This window comes from Galeopterus variegatus, unplaced genomic scaffold, assembly GCF_000696425.1.
Source record: "Galeopterus variegatus unplaced genomic scaffold, G_variegatus-3.0.2 Scaffold3489, whole genome shotgun sequence".
NCBI lineage: Eukaryota > Metazoa > Chordata > Mammalia > Dermoptera > Cynocephalidae > Galeopterus > Galeopterus variegatus.
In genome coordinates, this window is record NW_007729600.1 from 46,251 (window position 1) to 61,132 (window position 14,882).

Consider the following 14,882-nt stretch of genomic DNA (forward strand, 5'->3'; position numbering starts at 1 on the left):
TACGTCACTTTGGCACAAGGATTATTTTGAGTTAAAGGCATGTGAAAAACAGCAGATGCATGAAGGGCACTCTGACCTTCCTCTTTCTTCCTCAAAGAAAGAGATGAAACTTCCATGTGAAAGGTACCCTCTCTGTACCAGAAGAAAAGAAACATTATCACCAGAAATGGGGGGTTAGGGCTGAGGGAAATCTATACAAACCAACCTTGTTAAACTAACCCTTATCTTCTAGCCTTTTTTTCATAATTAACTACCTTAGCCTAAGCCTCTTTGTCTTGCAACAATTTCATAATTTACTACTCTTTTCCAACTTAGTACATAAGTGTACTGCTCTAACTGCTTCTGTTGGTCTTCATTTTCCTATGGGGGCTTCCACGTACACGTAAAAATCTGTACACTTTTCTCCTGTTCATCTGTCTTATGTCAATTTAATTCTCAGGCTCAGCTGGAGACCCTAAGATGATAGAAGTAAAGTTTGGCCTCCCCTACACATGCAAAATGTTCAGTCTCATTCTAATAATAAAGATGTCATTTTTGACGTTACTTGCTTTTTCAATTTACTGAAAGTAAAATACTAAAAAATTAAAGGGTTTCTTGCTCCACTTTGGTTTAGAAAAATAACCAGCTTACTTTCCTTCTTGGTAAGGCATTAAGAATCCCTTAGGAATTCCTCTAAAGAACCAGGATTTTTTATTGCAAGATACTTGGTGACATGAAAGAAAAGCATGAGTCTAGGTCAGAGCATTCTAAATCTGGAAAAAGTTAAGTTAGCCTATTTTCTCAAGGGAGTCAAAATAAAACCAGAATAAAAGAAATCTATGGAAATAGGGTGAAGTAGAAAGGTACAGAACTTGTTTTTAAGGTTAAATTTTTGATTATTGAGTTTCTTTAAAATAAGGTTTATAATTTATAGTGAAGATGCTTCCCATTTATAGAAATGTATCCCAGAGATCCTTGAGGACAATGAGTATGATCACTGCACTAAACCAATTTTTAAAAGATAGTTCATTCTCCTTTTAGTATCTCAGCCATTTCTTTGGCTCTATCATTAACTTTTTACTATTATGAACATACGTATGGATTTTTATCAAAATTCCCATATATTGCAAGACTTAACAGAAGTAAACATGATTGTATTATATATGAGAAGACCACAGAATGGTGCAAATACTACGAATTTGCACAAGCACAAACCTGTGATCAAAAGGTTTATTTGAAATACTTAAAGTTTTCTAAGAAAATTAAAAACTAGATATATTCAGATGAAAATTTTGACAATATTAAAATAATTTATTATTTTAACTTGGTACAAGCATTACTATAGTCAAAACATACTATGTGAAAAATATAACATTAAGAATAAAATTGTGTATTTAACTTATTTACATCCCTTTTTAAAATCAGAAATCAGAATCTATTTCTGAAATATTTATTTTCTTTATTGCACTCTCTCAAATTTATGAATGTAGGATTATAAGTGGTACATCTGATATACACTTGGATTTTTAAACTAACTGATCTGCAGTAACAGTGCCCAAATTAAACCAGTTTAAATGGTTTAATTAATCCTTTTAAAAATTTTGTTTAAAACATATACACTTGAATTAATAACTTATGAAAGTAATTTTATCAGGGGAATTTCAATCAGTACTAAGAAATCACTATTTTAAATTTCAAGCAGAAGAGCACAGGTGCAGACTGTGGGCAGCCGGGTCAGGTGACCTGACAGGCCATCTAGCAGATTAAGGCCACTTGCCTCGGCCTCAGAGTTGCCACCACCATTGCCAGTCAGTAGCAGGGGATCCAGCAGCTGCTGGAGCTGAAAAGCAGTCCACCGAGAGTGTCTGTGGCCTGCAAATGAAAGAACCAGAAGCTGAAGCAGGCCAAAGAGGGTTACGCTGAAATTGAACAGTACTGCCTGCAGAAAGAGAAAGAGTTCAAGGCTAAGGAAACTGCAGCTCTGGCATCTCACGGCAGTTGCAGCATTGAAGTGGAGAAAGAGACCCAGGAGAAGATGACATCCTCCAGACCTATTTCCAGCAGAACAGGGATGAAGTCTTGGATAACCTCTTAAGCCTTTGTCTGTGACATCTGGCCAGAAATCCATGAAAACTACTGCATAAACAGATAGAGGAAGAAAAAAGCATCTGTCCCATGGATTGGCATTTTAGATGCCATCATGGAATATAAAGCTTTAACAAAGCTCAAGTTATATTCTTACAAAAAGATATGAAATTATCTGTATGTTATATAGTAGGTAACTTCACTTTTTGGACAGTAGCAAGTCTAGTTTCTTTGTACACACTTATACAGAAGTTGTACAGAACTTATCCAAAGATTTCATCTCTATACCTCGTACTTCTTAAATTGAATGGGTATATATTATCTGTTTTCCTATGCCTTTTAGCTCAAGCAACATAAATACTAATGTTGACTCTTTTCTTAGATCTAGTTAAACAAATGAACAATTCTTTGAAGAAAGAAAGGGATTAAATAATTTTTTCCCTAATACTTTCTTAAGGTCAGGGGCTTTAGCTATGAAAAAGTAGTAAATAATAATTTGTAAAATATGTGAAGCAGCAGCCAGCCTTAAAGTAGTCCATTTCAGTTAAGGGTTATAAAACAATGAATACTAGTATAATTGTCTGGGCTACTTTTAATTTTTTTAATCAAAATTACTAGATGATAGAATTCAAGAACTTTGTTACATGTTATTACTTGGTGTACTGATAATCATTTAAAAGTAAGACTCTTTGTAATGCAAAACTAAATGAATTTCAAGAACCTTGAACAAGTTGAGAATAGGGAGAAACTAAATAGAAGAATGAAAATTTATTTTCTTTAAATTGTAAAGAATTAGTCACAAAAAGGTTTGTGCAAACATCATAAGCCCTACATAGCTTAATCTGTCTTCCTTCTTTACCAACATGGACAGAAGCAACAAACTTTGAAAATACCAAACTATGAAAGTAGACAACCAGGGGGGAAATCTTTCAGCTGAAATATTGCAGTGCAGTGCCGAAAGGACTTATGACATTAAATTGTCCTAAAGTCCTGGGGAAACATAATCCTAAAATTGGAATAAGGGTAAGTTTGAAAGGAACCCAAAGAGTGAAAATAAACCATGCAGCCAAATAAATTACATTTGCAAGCAAAATTTAGTGCAAAAGGTAACAACTTATCTCTGCATAGTTATTCACTCAACATATGATTATTGTGTATCTAATATAGGTCTAACTAATACAATGTACCAATTAGCCACTCTCTCTAGCCAGAAAGTACATAACAAGTTATTTCCTCCCATTCTTTTCACTTCCTATGTGTATCTAATATAGGTCTAACTAATACAATGTACCAATTAGCCACTCTCTCTAGCCAGAAATTACATAACAAATTATTTCCTCCCATTCTTTTCACTTCCTATCCACTCTACTAGCCAATCCTATCTCTTCTATCTCAAAAATGTCTTCCTTATGTATCCTCTTTCTCTTTATTCCTCTGTCACCTCTTCATCCTTTTCATCTCTTAACTAGTTATCTCCTCACTCAGCCCATTCTATACACTGATGTCAGAGTTATCTTCCTTAAAATGGTATTCATCCATAAAACAAACATTATTGAGCGCTTGCTATGTGCCAGGCAGATGCGAAGGATGAATACACAGCGGAAAAGAGAATGAACTTGTCATAAAACTTACTCCAATAGGAAAGACAGATAAGAAAACAGAAAAACAAGATAATAAGATAAATAGTGATTAGTAATTGCTACATACACAAAATTAAAAAGAGGGAAACAAAATAAAAAGGGGACACAAAGAAGGGCTTAGAACCTTAGATCTGGTGGCCAGGAAAGACCTCAATGAGAAGCTGACTTCTGAGTAAAGACCCTAATGAAGTAAGGGAGCTAACTAATATTCTAGGCACAGGGAACAGCAGGCATAAAAGCCCTAAAGTAGGAGAAGGCTAATGTGGCTGAAAAGGAATGACCAAAACCAAGAGGTAGAGTTATAGAAAATAGATAATCAAAGATAATCAGAAACAGATCTTACAGAATCATGGGAGGACATGGTTCTAATCGACTTACATCAGTCCCTTATCAAGTCAAAGGTATACCTGTTCCCCAATGTTCATCGCAACACTCTTTTACAATAGCTAAGAGTTGGAACCAGCCCAAATGTCCATCATCAGATGAGTGGATACGGAAAATGTAGTTTATCTACACAATGGAATACTACTCAGCTATAAAAAAGAATGAAATACTGCCATTTGCAACAACATGGATGGACCTAGAGAGAATTATATTAAGTGAAACAAGTCAGGCACAGAGAGAGAAATATCACATGTTCTCACTTATTTGTGGGAGCTAAAAATATATAAATAAATAAACAAAAAAACTGGAGGCGGGGGAGAAGACATAACAATTACAGTTCCTTGAAATTGATATGACAAGCATACAGAAAGGACATTGTTGGGAGGGAGGGGGCAGAGGGAGGTTTCGGTAATTGGCCACAATAATCAACCACATTGTATACTGACAAAATAAAATAAAATAAATTTTTTTTTAAAAGACTATATTTAGGGGCCTGTCCCGGTCCGGTACGGGCGCGACACTGAGGGTTGCGATCCGTTGCTGGACATGAAAAAAGAGACAAAAAGGAAAAAAAAAAAAAAAAAAGACTATATTTGGCAACTCACTGCCAAAATTCCTCACTATAGCTTTCACTATTTGTAACTCCATTCTACCCAGAATGGAAACCCTCTCTCCCCACTCACCCATCCCCAAATACTCCATCTCAAGCCAGTAAGAATGGAGAAGGCATCCACAACTGGAACAGAGGAATTATCAAAGCAAGATCTCCATAATCAGATGGTGCTTGGATCCCAAAGTCCTGCTAAAGGTAAAGGCCTGACAATCACACAGAACAGACCTCACTCTAGACATGTGAAGTAAATGTGAACTTGAACAAAGAAAACTGTAACCAAACCTTTATCCAACTCAGCACTTTATCAAATCCAAGCAATCAGTCTCTCATCATAGCTGCCTGACATGGGAAAAGGCTTTCCTTCTCTGGGAAAAATATTATTTACTCCAGCCTCTACAGTTCTTTTAAACACAGTGTCCACCAAACAACAGAAAAATGCTGAGACATGTGAAGAAAGAGGAAAACATAATCCATAATCAAGTGACAAAATGATTTAAAGAAGATGCACAAATGACTTAGATATTGGAATTAGCAGAGAATCAACTATTAAACTATTATTATTATTAGCTATTATGTATAAGTTAAGAAGAGATAAAGATGGGGGGAAAAGGTGGAAAATTTCAACCAAGAAATGGAATATCTTGGGCCGGCCCAGTGGCGCACTCGGTAGAGTGTGGCACTTGGGAGTGCGGCGGCGCTCCCGCTGAGGGTTCGGATCGCATATAGAGACTGGTCCGCTCACTGGTTGAGCGCGGTGCGGGCGCAACACCGAGGGTTGCGATCCCATTACCGGTCACGAAAAAAGACAAAAAGGAAAAAAAAGAAAAAAAGAAATGGAATATCTTTAAAAGAACCAAATGAATATTCTAGAATTGAAAAATGCTATCTAAAATTAAGAATTCATTGGTGGGCTAAGAAAAGCTGACTGTACATAGCAGAAGAAGGTATCAATAAACTTGAAGACAGGCCAACATAAATTAACCAAAGGAAAAAAATGACAAAAACAAAAAAAAATAAAGTGCATAGTATAAGAGATACGAAGGAAGACAGTGCCAAACAATCTAACATACAAACTAAAGTCCCTCCCAAAAGTAAAAAAAAGGATAGGACATTTTATGAGATAATAGTTAAGGTTTTCCACAGTTGATGAAAGACATCAACACACAGACTCAAGAAGCTCACCAAAAGCTAAACAAGATAATAGGAGAGAAAAAAAAAAATTACTCAACTAGACATTATCATAGTCGAATGCTGAAAGCCAAGATAAAGGGGAAAAAATTTTTTTAAGCAGCCAGACAACCCCCCCCCCCACAAAGGTACATAATATTCTGAGGAAAAAACAGAGAATTATAGCTGACTTCTTATCAAAAATAATATAATTCAAAAGACAATAGAATAAGGTGTTTAAAGTGCTTAAAGAAAAAGAACTGCCAAACTACTTTTATACCCAGGAAAAATAACCATCAAAAATGAAAGCAAATAAAGATATTTTGAGAAAATAAAAGCTGAGACAACTCACTGCCAGCAGTCCTACACTTCAAAGGAAGTTCAGCAAGGTGAAAAAAAAAAAAAAATGGCCCCAAATGAAAACAACATTTTGCAAGGAGGAGTGAATACCAGAAGAGGCAAATACATGGGTAAATAAAAAAGACATTCAAAAAACATCTTAAAGACTACTGACTACTTAAATCAAGAGTAATACTACATATTGTGGGATATACACTATATGTGAAGGTAAAATGTAAGATAACGAAGAGAGGAATATAAACAGAATTAAATAGTGTAAGTTTCTGACAGTGCTCCCAAAGTGATAAAAATTCAAGTTAAACCATAAAAATTAGAGACACATATAATAATCCCTTGAGTAAGCTCTTTAACAAAATCCAAAAAGGTATAGCTAAAAGACCAAGAAAACAGAATATAATACAAATTCTGATAAACCCAAAAGAAGATAGCGAGTAGGGAAAAGAGAAAGAAAAAAACATGAAATGCAAAGGAAACAAACAGATGGATGGGAGACTTAAACCAAATCACAGCAATAGTTATAGAAAATGAACTAAAATACCATTTAAAAATAGATTATCAGATTGGATTTAACAACAATAGACACAAATACATGATATCTACAAGAGATACACCTTGAATATAAACCAGATGGATTTAAGGCAAAAGTATTACAAAAGCCATCAAGAAATCATCACTAATCATAAGAAAACTGGTACAGCTATATTACTATCTAACAAAGTAGGCTTTAATAGACCAGTTCCCGCTCACTGGCTGAGCGCGGTGTGGGCGCAACACCAAGGGTTGCGATTCCGTTGCCGGTCCCTGGTACGGGCGTGACACCAAGGGTTGCGATCCCGTTACCGGTCAGTAAAAAAGACCAAAAAAAAGGGGGGGGGGATTAAAAATAAATAAATAAAACAAAGTAGACTTTAAGGACTAGAAATATAACCAGAGATAAAGAGGAGCATTTCACGAAGATATAAAGGGCAACTCATTAGAAAACATAACAATCCTAAATGAGTATGCAGCTAATAACACAGCTATAAAATAAAGGAAGCAAAAATTGACAGAAGTAAAGGAGAAAGAGACAAATCCATAATTACATCTGCAGATTTTAACATGTCACTTTCAGTAACTGACAGACCAAGCAGATCAAAAAAGATCAGTAATGATCTAAGAGATTTGAACAAAATTATTAACTAATTTGGCTAAATAAACAATTATGAAACACTAGGTCCAAGGGGAGATTGCATATCCTTCCCAAGTGTATACGCAACATTGTCCTAAATAGATAATGAACCACAAAATAAGTCTCAATAAATTTAAAAGAATGGGTTATTTAACTAAAAAGGAATAATTAAAAGATAACTAGAAAAATCACCAAATATCTGGTAATTAAGTGATACACTTATAAGAAGTATAAAAGTGAAAGGAATGAGGGAAGGAAGGGGAAATTAGAAAATAGCTTGGACTGAACAATAACGAGAACATGACAATGTTATTTGTGGAATGTTGTTAAAGCAGTGCTAAGAAGGAAATTAATAGCTTAAATGCATATATTAGGAAAAAAGAAAGATTTAAGTATCAATCATTTAAGTTTCTATCTCAAAAAGCTAGAAAAGCAAGTTAAACCCAAAGAAAGAAGGAAGGAGAAAACAAGAAATGGAATAGGAAACAACATACAATTAAGAAAATTAAAAAGCTAAAACTTGGTTCTTTGAACAGAGTGATAAATTCCTTGCAAGGATGATCAATAAATTAAGGGGAAAAAAAAGAGAAAGTCCTGAGTATTACTATCAGGAATGAATAGAAAACATCTGCAAAATCTTACAGACATTAAATTGGTTTTTTAAAAGTATATCATTAACAGTTTATGCCAACAAATCTGAGATAAAATGGAAAAATTTCTTGAAAAGCACAAACTAAACAAAGCTGACTCAAAAGAACTATAAAATATGAATAATCCCATATCTCTTAAAAACACTGAACTTATTAAAAATCATTCTACAAATTAAAATCCAATCACAGTTGGCTCCACTGGTGAGTTCAACCAAAATTCTACCAAAAAGTTAAGAAAATTACAGAATTATTCTAGAAAACAGTGAAAAAAAAAAATCCTCCATGTGCAGATGGGTGGATTTTTTTTAAAAAATCCCCCATGTTATTTTATGAGGCTGACATAACCTTTATATCAAAATGTGACAAGTATATTACAAAGAGAAAATTACAGACCAATGTCCCTCATAAATGAGAAGAAAAAGTCCTACAAAAATAAAATTAGCAAACCAAGTATAACAATTATACTTGGATATAATACATCGTGATCAAGTGAAGCTTATTTCAGAAATGCAAGGATGATTTAATATTTGAAAATCAATCAATATAATTCATCCCATATCTGAATAGATACAGAGAAAGTATTTGATAAAATTCAACCCATTCATGATAAAAACTTTCAACAAACTGGAACTCAGAAAAAACTTCCACAATCCAATTAACACTATGTACAAAAAGGTTACTGCAGACATCATACATTAATGATGAAATATTGAATGCCCTCCCCCTAAAAACAAAATAAAAACGATGACCCCTCAAGAACATTCCTGTTCAAAATTGTGCTAATGGTGCTAGCCAATGCAATGAAGAAAGCAAAAGAAATAAAAGCCACAAAGATTAGAGAGGAAAAAGTAAAGCTGTCTTTATTATTTGTAGTATTTTTAATTAGTATATATTATCTCTACAGTAGAAATAAACTAATTTTAAAAAAAGAAAGAAAGCCAATGCAATGAAGAAAGCAAAAGAAATAAAAGCCACAAAGATTAGAGAGGAAAAAGTAAACTGTCTTTATTATTTGTAGTATTTTTAATTAGTATATATTATCTCTACAGTAGAAATAAACTAATTTTAAAAAAAGAAAGAAGACAGAATATTAGAATAGAAGCTAAGAAATTTGCTACCCAAAATACCTTCTAGATAAAATTACTTATATACTTCAAATACCTTTGTGATGACACCAAATTAATTTTACTAAGCTTTTAAAAAACATTTTCCTACTTTAGTCAAGAGCAAAATATCTTTTAAATTCTTTTGGAGATAATTTTTACTTTTTTCTTCACTATTCAGCCTTTGATAACAAAATCAGTCTCTGGAAGCTCAACTAGGGAAAAAATTAACATATAGGAGCTAAAAAATTAGTAAAGTTTACTTCATAAATATACTAACCTTGTCCTGGCAACAGAAAGTATATTTTGTTTTCTAGCACCCAGTAGATAGTTATAAAATCTGATCAAAATTCAGCCAAGAAAAATAAAACAATATTCTAAAGCAGGGGTTTCCAAACTTTTTCTTACAAAGAGATAGTAAATATTTCAGGATTGTGGGCTTTACAGTCTCTATTACAACAACTCAGCTCTGCTTATAATGCAAAAGTAGCCATAAGGTATACAATACACAAACAAATGTGAGTGATTATGTTCCAATAAAACTTTATTTACAAACACAGGCAGCTGGCCTAAGAAGCAATTTACCAATCACTGCTTTAAGGAAAAGCAAATGAATGGGACACATTTTCTAACCATAGTTCATTAAACTAGAAAATTATAACAAAGGATTAACACACACAAAAATTCAATCCCTTGGAAAACTTTAAGATGATTAAATTATTCGAGTCAAAAAGAAAATCTGTTGCAATTACAGACTATGCAAAAAGTTAATAATAAAAATATATATCAAAATTTATGGAATACAGCAAAAGTTATTTCCATAGAAAGATTCATAACATAAATGAGAAGAAAAAATTTTAAATTGGTAAGTCTTAGGGTTGGGTCTTTTGAAAGTTAATAAAACAGATGAGCATCAAAGCTAAGAAACAGGAAATACTAAAATATTTAACAGGAGAAAATGAATTAAGCTCAGATGAACACACTATATATAACTTTATGCAAATAAATTTTAAAATCACAATGAAATGAGCAATTTTGTAGGAAAATAATAAATCACCCAAACTGCCTAAAGGAAACCCAAGTAAATCTGTAACAGTGAAAGAGAAAATACTGTCAAAACACTTCCCCCCAACGCTTAAAAAACAAGAAGCCCAGGTCAGCCATTTTTATGTCTGAGTTCTACTAAACTTTTCAGGAATAAATAATTTATATGATACATAAGCACAGTTAAAGATGGAAATTATCACAATTCATCCTGTAAAGTTACTATAACCCTAACACTGAAACAACACTGAAAAAAAGGATGAAAGTAAAACAAAGGAAATAGGTGTAAAAACATGATTGTGAGTATATGTGCCTATCTGGTAAGAAATACTATTAATTACGGAACTGCTACAAATTTATGGAATATAAATAAAACCAGTCAGTTCAGATTTGTTTCAAAGGCAGTATATCAAGGTTCTTTTTTCACCCTCCAGCTATGTTTTACTTTACAGCCCAGCGTCCTCTGCCACCAAATCAGAATCCTTACTGCCATTTTATACAGCTACATTTTGTCACTTCCTAAAATGACCTTTCACCTCAAGCTCCACAAAAGACTATCTTAACTGGCGAGGACAAATGAATGTTATAAGGAGTAAATATCTGAATAGTAAACCACACATGGTAAATGGAGTTATGAGAAAGTTACACAAATTGATGGGCAGAAGAACAGAAAGGAAAATAGTACTCAACAAACATATGAAAGGTTTGGTTTTTATTACAAAAAATTTTGTAACTCTATAATTAAATAAGCAAATTCTCATATTAAATAGAAGCATATTTTCTAACCAAATTTGTTAAAAGAGAGACAGATTATAGAGAAGGTAAAACTCTTAAAAAGCTTACATTGTAATTTCATGGCTTATTAGTGAAATGAAACTTACTGTCCCTGGGAGAAATAAGATATTTTTACAGTATAAACTTGCATTAAATACTATTGTACATATTTTTCTTTATAATTTATTATGAGCATTCATTATTCACAGAGCAATAAAGATTTTAACCAAGTTCAATATACAATAGAAAAAAAAACAGTAACAAATGCTTTTAACAAGGTTCCCTATATTTACAGATTAACTGATTTTTGCTCATGGGTAGTTAAAAAGAATTTAACCCAAACTCAGGTATCAAGCAACCAGTTCACTGCTTAGTACTTAGTGATTAATAGATAAATACTTGTTGACAGAAACTGAAAGCATGAACTATAAAAGTAAAAAATGATAAAATGGACTTTATCAATATTAAAAACTTTTTATTTTTTTTTGGACCGGTAAGGGGATGGCAACGCTTGGCGTGGTGTCGCCCGCACCGCGCTCAGCCAGTGAGCGCACCAGCCATCCTTATATAGGATCCGAACCCGCGGCGGGAGCACTGCTGCGATCCCAGCACCGCACTCTCCCAAGTGCACCACGGGGTCAGCCCAATATTAAAAACTTTTTATTTTTTTTTGGACCGGTAAGGGGATGGCAACGCTTGGCGTGGTGTCGCCCGCACCGCGCTCAGCCAGTGAGCGCACCAGCCATCCTTATATAGGATCCGAACCCGCGGCGGGAGCACTGCTGCGATCCCAGCACCGCACTCTCCCGAGTGCACCACGGGGTCAGCCCAATATTAAAAACTTTTGCTCTACAAAAGACACAGTTAAGAGGATAAACACAGAGTCCACAGACTGAGAAAATATATTTTCAAATCACATATCTAAGAAAGGCTATAAGATATAAAGGACTCTCAAAACTCAGTGCACATGCGTGCACACAAATACACACACATACACACTCCAATTACAAGATGGCCAAAAGACATGAAGAGAGATTTCACCAAAGACATACAGATGGCAAAAAAACACATGAAAAGATGCTCAACATGATCAGCCACTACAGGTATGCAAATTAAAACCACAATGAGATACCACTACATATATAAAATAAAAAACAGTGACAACACCAATGCTGGTGAGAATGAGGAGAGATTGAATTACTTATACACTGCTGCTGGGAATGTAAAATGGGATAGCCACTCTGGAAAAGAGTTGGCATTTTATAAATTAACATTCAACTGAAATATGACCTGCCAATTTCACTCCTGGACATTTGTCCTACAGAAATAAAAACATGTTTATACAAAACCCTGTACACTAATGTTTATAGCAGAATTATTCAAATTAGCCCAAACTGGAAATGACTTAGCTCTTCTTCAAAAGGTGAATGCTTAAACAAACAGTGGTATATCCATACCATGGAATAAATGCAATAACAAGCAATAAATGTTGATATACAACAACCTGGATGAGTCTTCAGAGAATTATGCTGAGTGGAAAAAAAAATCCCAAAAGTTACATACTACATAATTCATTTATATATCACTCTTGAAATGACAAAATTTTAAAAATGTATTAGCAGTTATTAGGGGTTAAGGAAGAAGTGGGGATGGCAGGGAATTGGGTGCTGCTTTATAAGACGACAACACATAAGGGATCCTTGTGGTGATAGAGATGTCTGGTATCTTGACTGTATCAATATCAATATCATGGTTGGGATATTCTACTGTACAGTTTTACAAGATGTTACCACTGAGGGAATTCCGAATAGAGGATACATGGGCTCTATATTACTTCTTTTTTTTTTCTTTTTTTAAGTTACTTTTTTGCAGCTGGCTGGTACAGGGATCCAAACTCTTTACCTTGGTGTTATCTGCACCACACTCTCCCAAGTGAGCTAACCAGCCAGCACTATCTCTTACAACTGCATGTGAATATATAATTATCTTTTTTTTAAAAAAGTTTTATTTAAGAAATATCAGCTGTCATATTGTTCACTACATCTAATAATGAAGAACCATTTATAAATTACAAGAGGAAACACTTTCCATAAAAAAATCTCAAATCAATTTTAGGTTTACTATCTATTGCTTACTAGCAATTATTTACTCTCAATTTTAGGTTTACTATCTATTTCATTCACTAGAAATAAAGATTTTATTAGCAAAACTTCTTATTCTGTTAGCAAAAACTTTTTATTCCAATCATACATCCAGTCTGAACAGAAAATCCTCAACCCATTGAGAAATGATTGGACAATACAGAAATAATATGATTTCATTAGAAACCTGGAGATGAAGAAATGTTTCAAGTCTAATTTGGGCTTAAGAGGGATCACTTCAAATAGAAGACAACTCAGATCAAGACCTTACATTCCATGTACATCAATTTAAAGATGATTAATAAAACATTAAATAAAGACTAAAATCCCATACCATAGAACAGTAAACAAAAACTTAATTTAAAAAATGGGACTAAAGAGATTTCTTTTTTAAAAAAAATTACAAGTTAATTGTAAATTTATGGCAGCCAACACATTAGTAAATACCATATAATGCTTTCTGTGGATGAGGCACATGAATAAAATCCAAATATCTGTAAGTAAAACAAAGGTGCCATGTCCATTCAACAGGGAAAGAACAGTCTCTTCAACAAACAGTGCTAGGACAATTGGATTTCCACACATATAAGAATGAACTTGGACCCCTCCCTCACACCATGTACAAAAATTAACTTCAGCAGCAAAGGAGGCAGAGGCTCCACAGAAACCACACACCCTGGGGGGCCGCCACTGCGTGATCCAGCAGGTAGGCTTCACCACAGGCACCCAGCTCCATTCCCAGTCTGGCCTAGTGCACTCGGAGAAGGGAAACGTCCGGCAGGGGAGGCGGGAAATCCACGGGGACCACACTGCTGACGCACGATCCAGCACCCCGGCCCAATGCATACAGAGCACAGAGATGTCCAGCAAGGGAGATAAAAGCTCCGTAGAGTCCACAGACCCTGTGGGGGGGCTGCCACCGCGTAATCCAGCAGCAGGTAGGCTTTACCGCCACCACCAGGCTCCATCCCAAACCCGGTCTAGTGCACAAAGAGCAGGGAGACTTCCTGGAGGGGAAGGTGAAGCTCTGCAGAGACCATACGCTCTGCGGTGCCTCAGCGCATCCCAGCAGCCCGGGCCAGAGTACACGGAACAGGGAGAAGTCCAGCACGGGAGGTGGAAGCTCAGCAGAGACCACACACCCTGTGGTACCGCCCCGTGATCGAGCAGCCGGGCAGAGTCCAAGCTAACCAGAGAGGTGGCTCCCTGGAGAGGCCCAAGACCCGAGGCAACCACACATGCAAGGCACTAGTGGCCAACTGAGCAGTCACTGAGGCAGCCATACCAAATTGGCAACCACAGCAACATCTTAGTCAGTCAATAGTGTCAAACCTCTGGACTGTGAAACCCCCTGCCACAATGAATAAACATCGAACAAAAGATAGCAGAAATACGAAAAATCAAGAAAGTACACCACCAAAGGATAGTAACTCTCAAGCTCTAGATCCTATAAAACAAGAAGCCCTTGAAATGACTGAGAAGGAATTTTGAGCGGTAATTCTGAGGATACTGAATGAGATACAAGAAAACTCAGCTAGACATCATGATGAAACGAGGAAAAGTATACAGGACCTGAAAGAGGAAATGTACAAGAAAATAAATGCCCTGAAAAAAAATGTAGCAGAACTTGCCCAACTAAAGAAGTTATTCAGCGAAATAAAAAACACAACGGACAGTTTAACGAGCAGGCTTGTGGAAGTTGAAGAGAGAACTTCTGAACTTGAAGATGGGCTGTTCAAAATAACACAAGCAGACAAAAAAAAAAGAAAAAAGA

At 35.0% G+C, this 14,882-nt stretch overlaps 1 pseudogene; it reads left to right on the top strand.

Moving 5' to 3' along the window:
- The first annotated feature begins 1,767 nt into the window (after positions 1-1,767).
- Positions 1,768-2,131, top strand: LOC103600866 (annotated as a pseudogene).
- Positions 2,132-14,882: the final 12,751 nt, after the last annotated feature.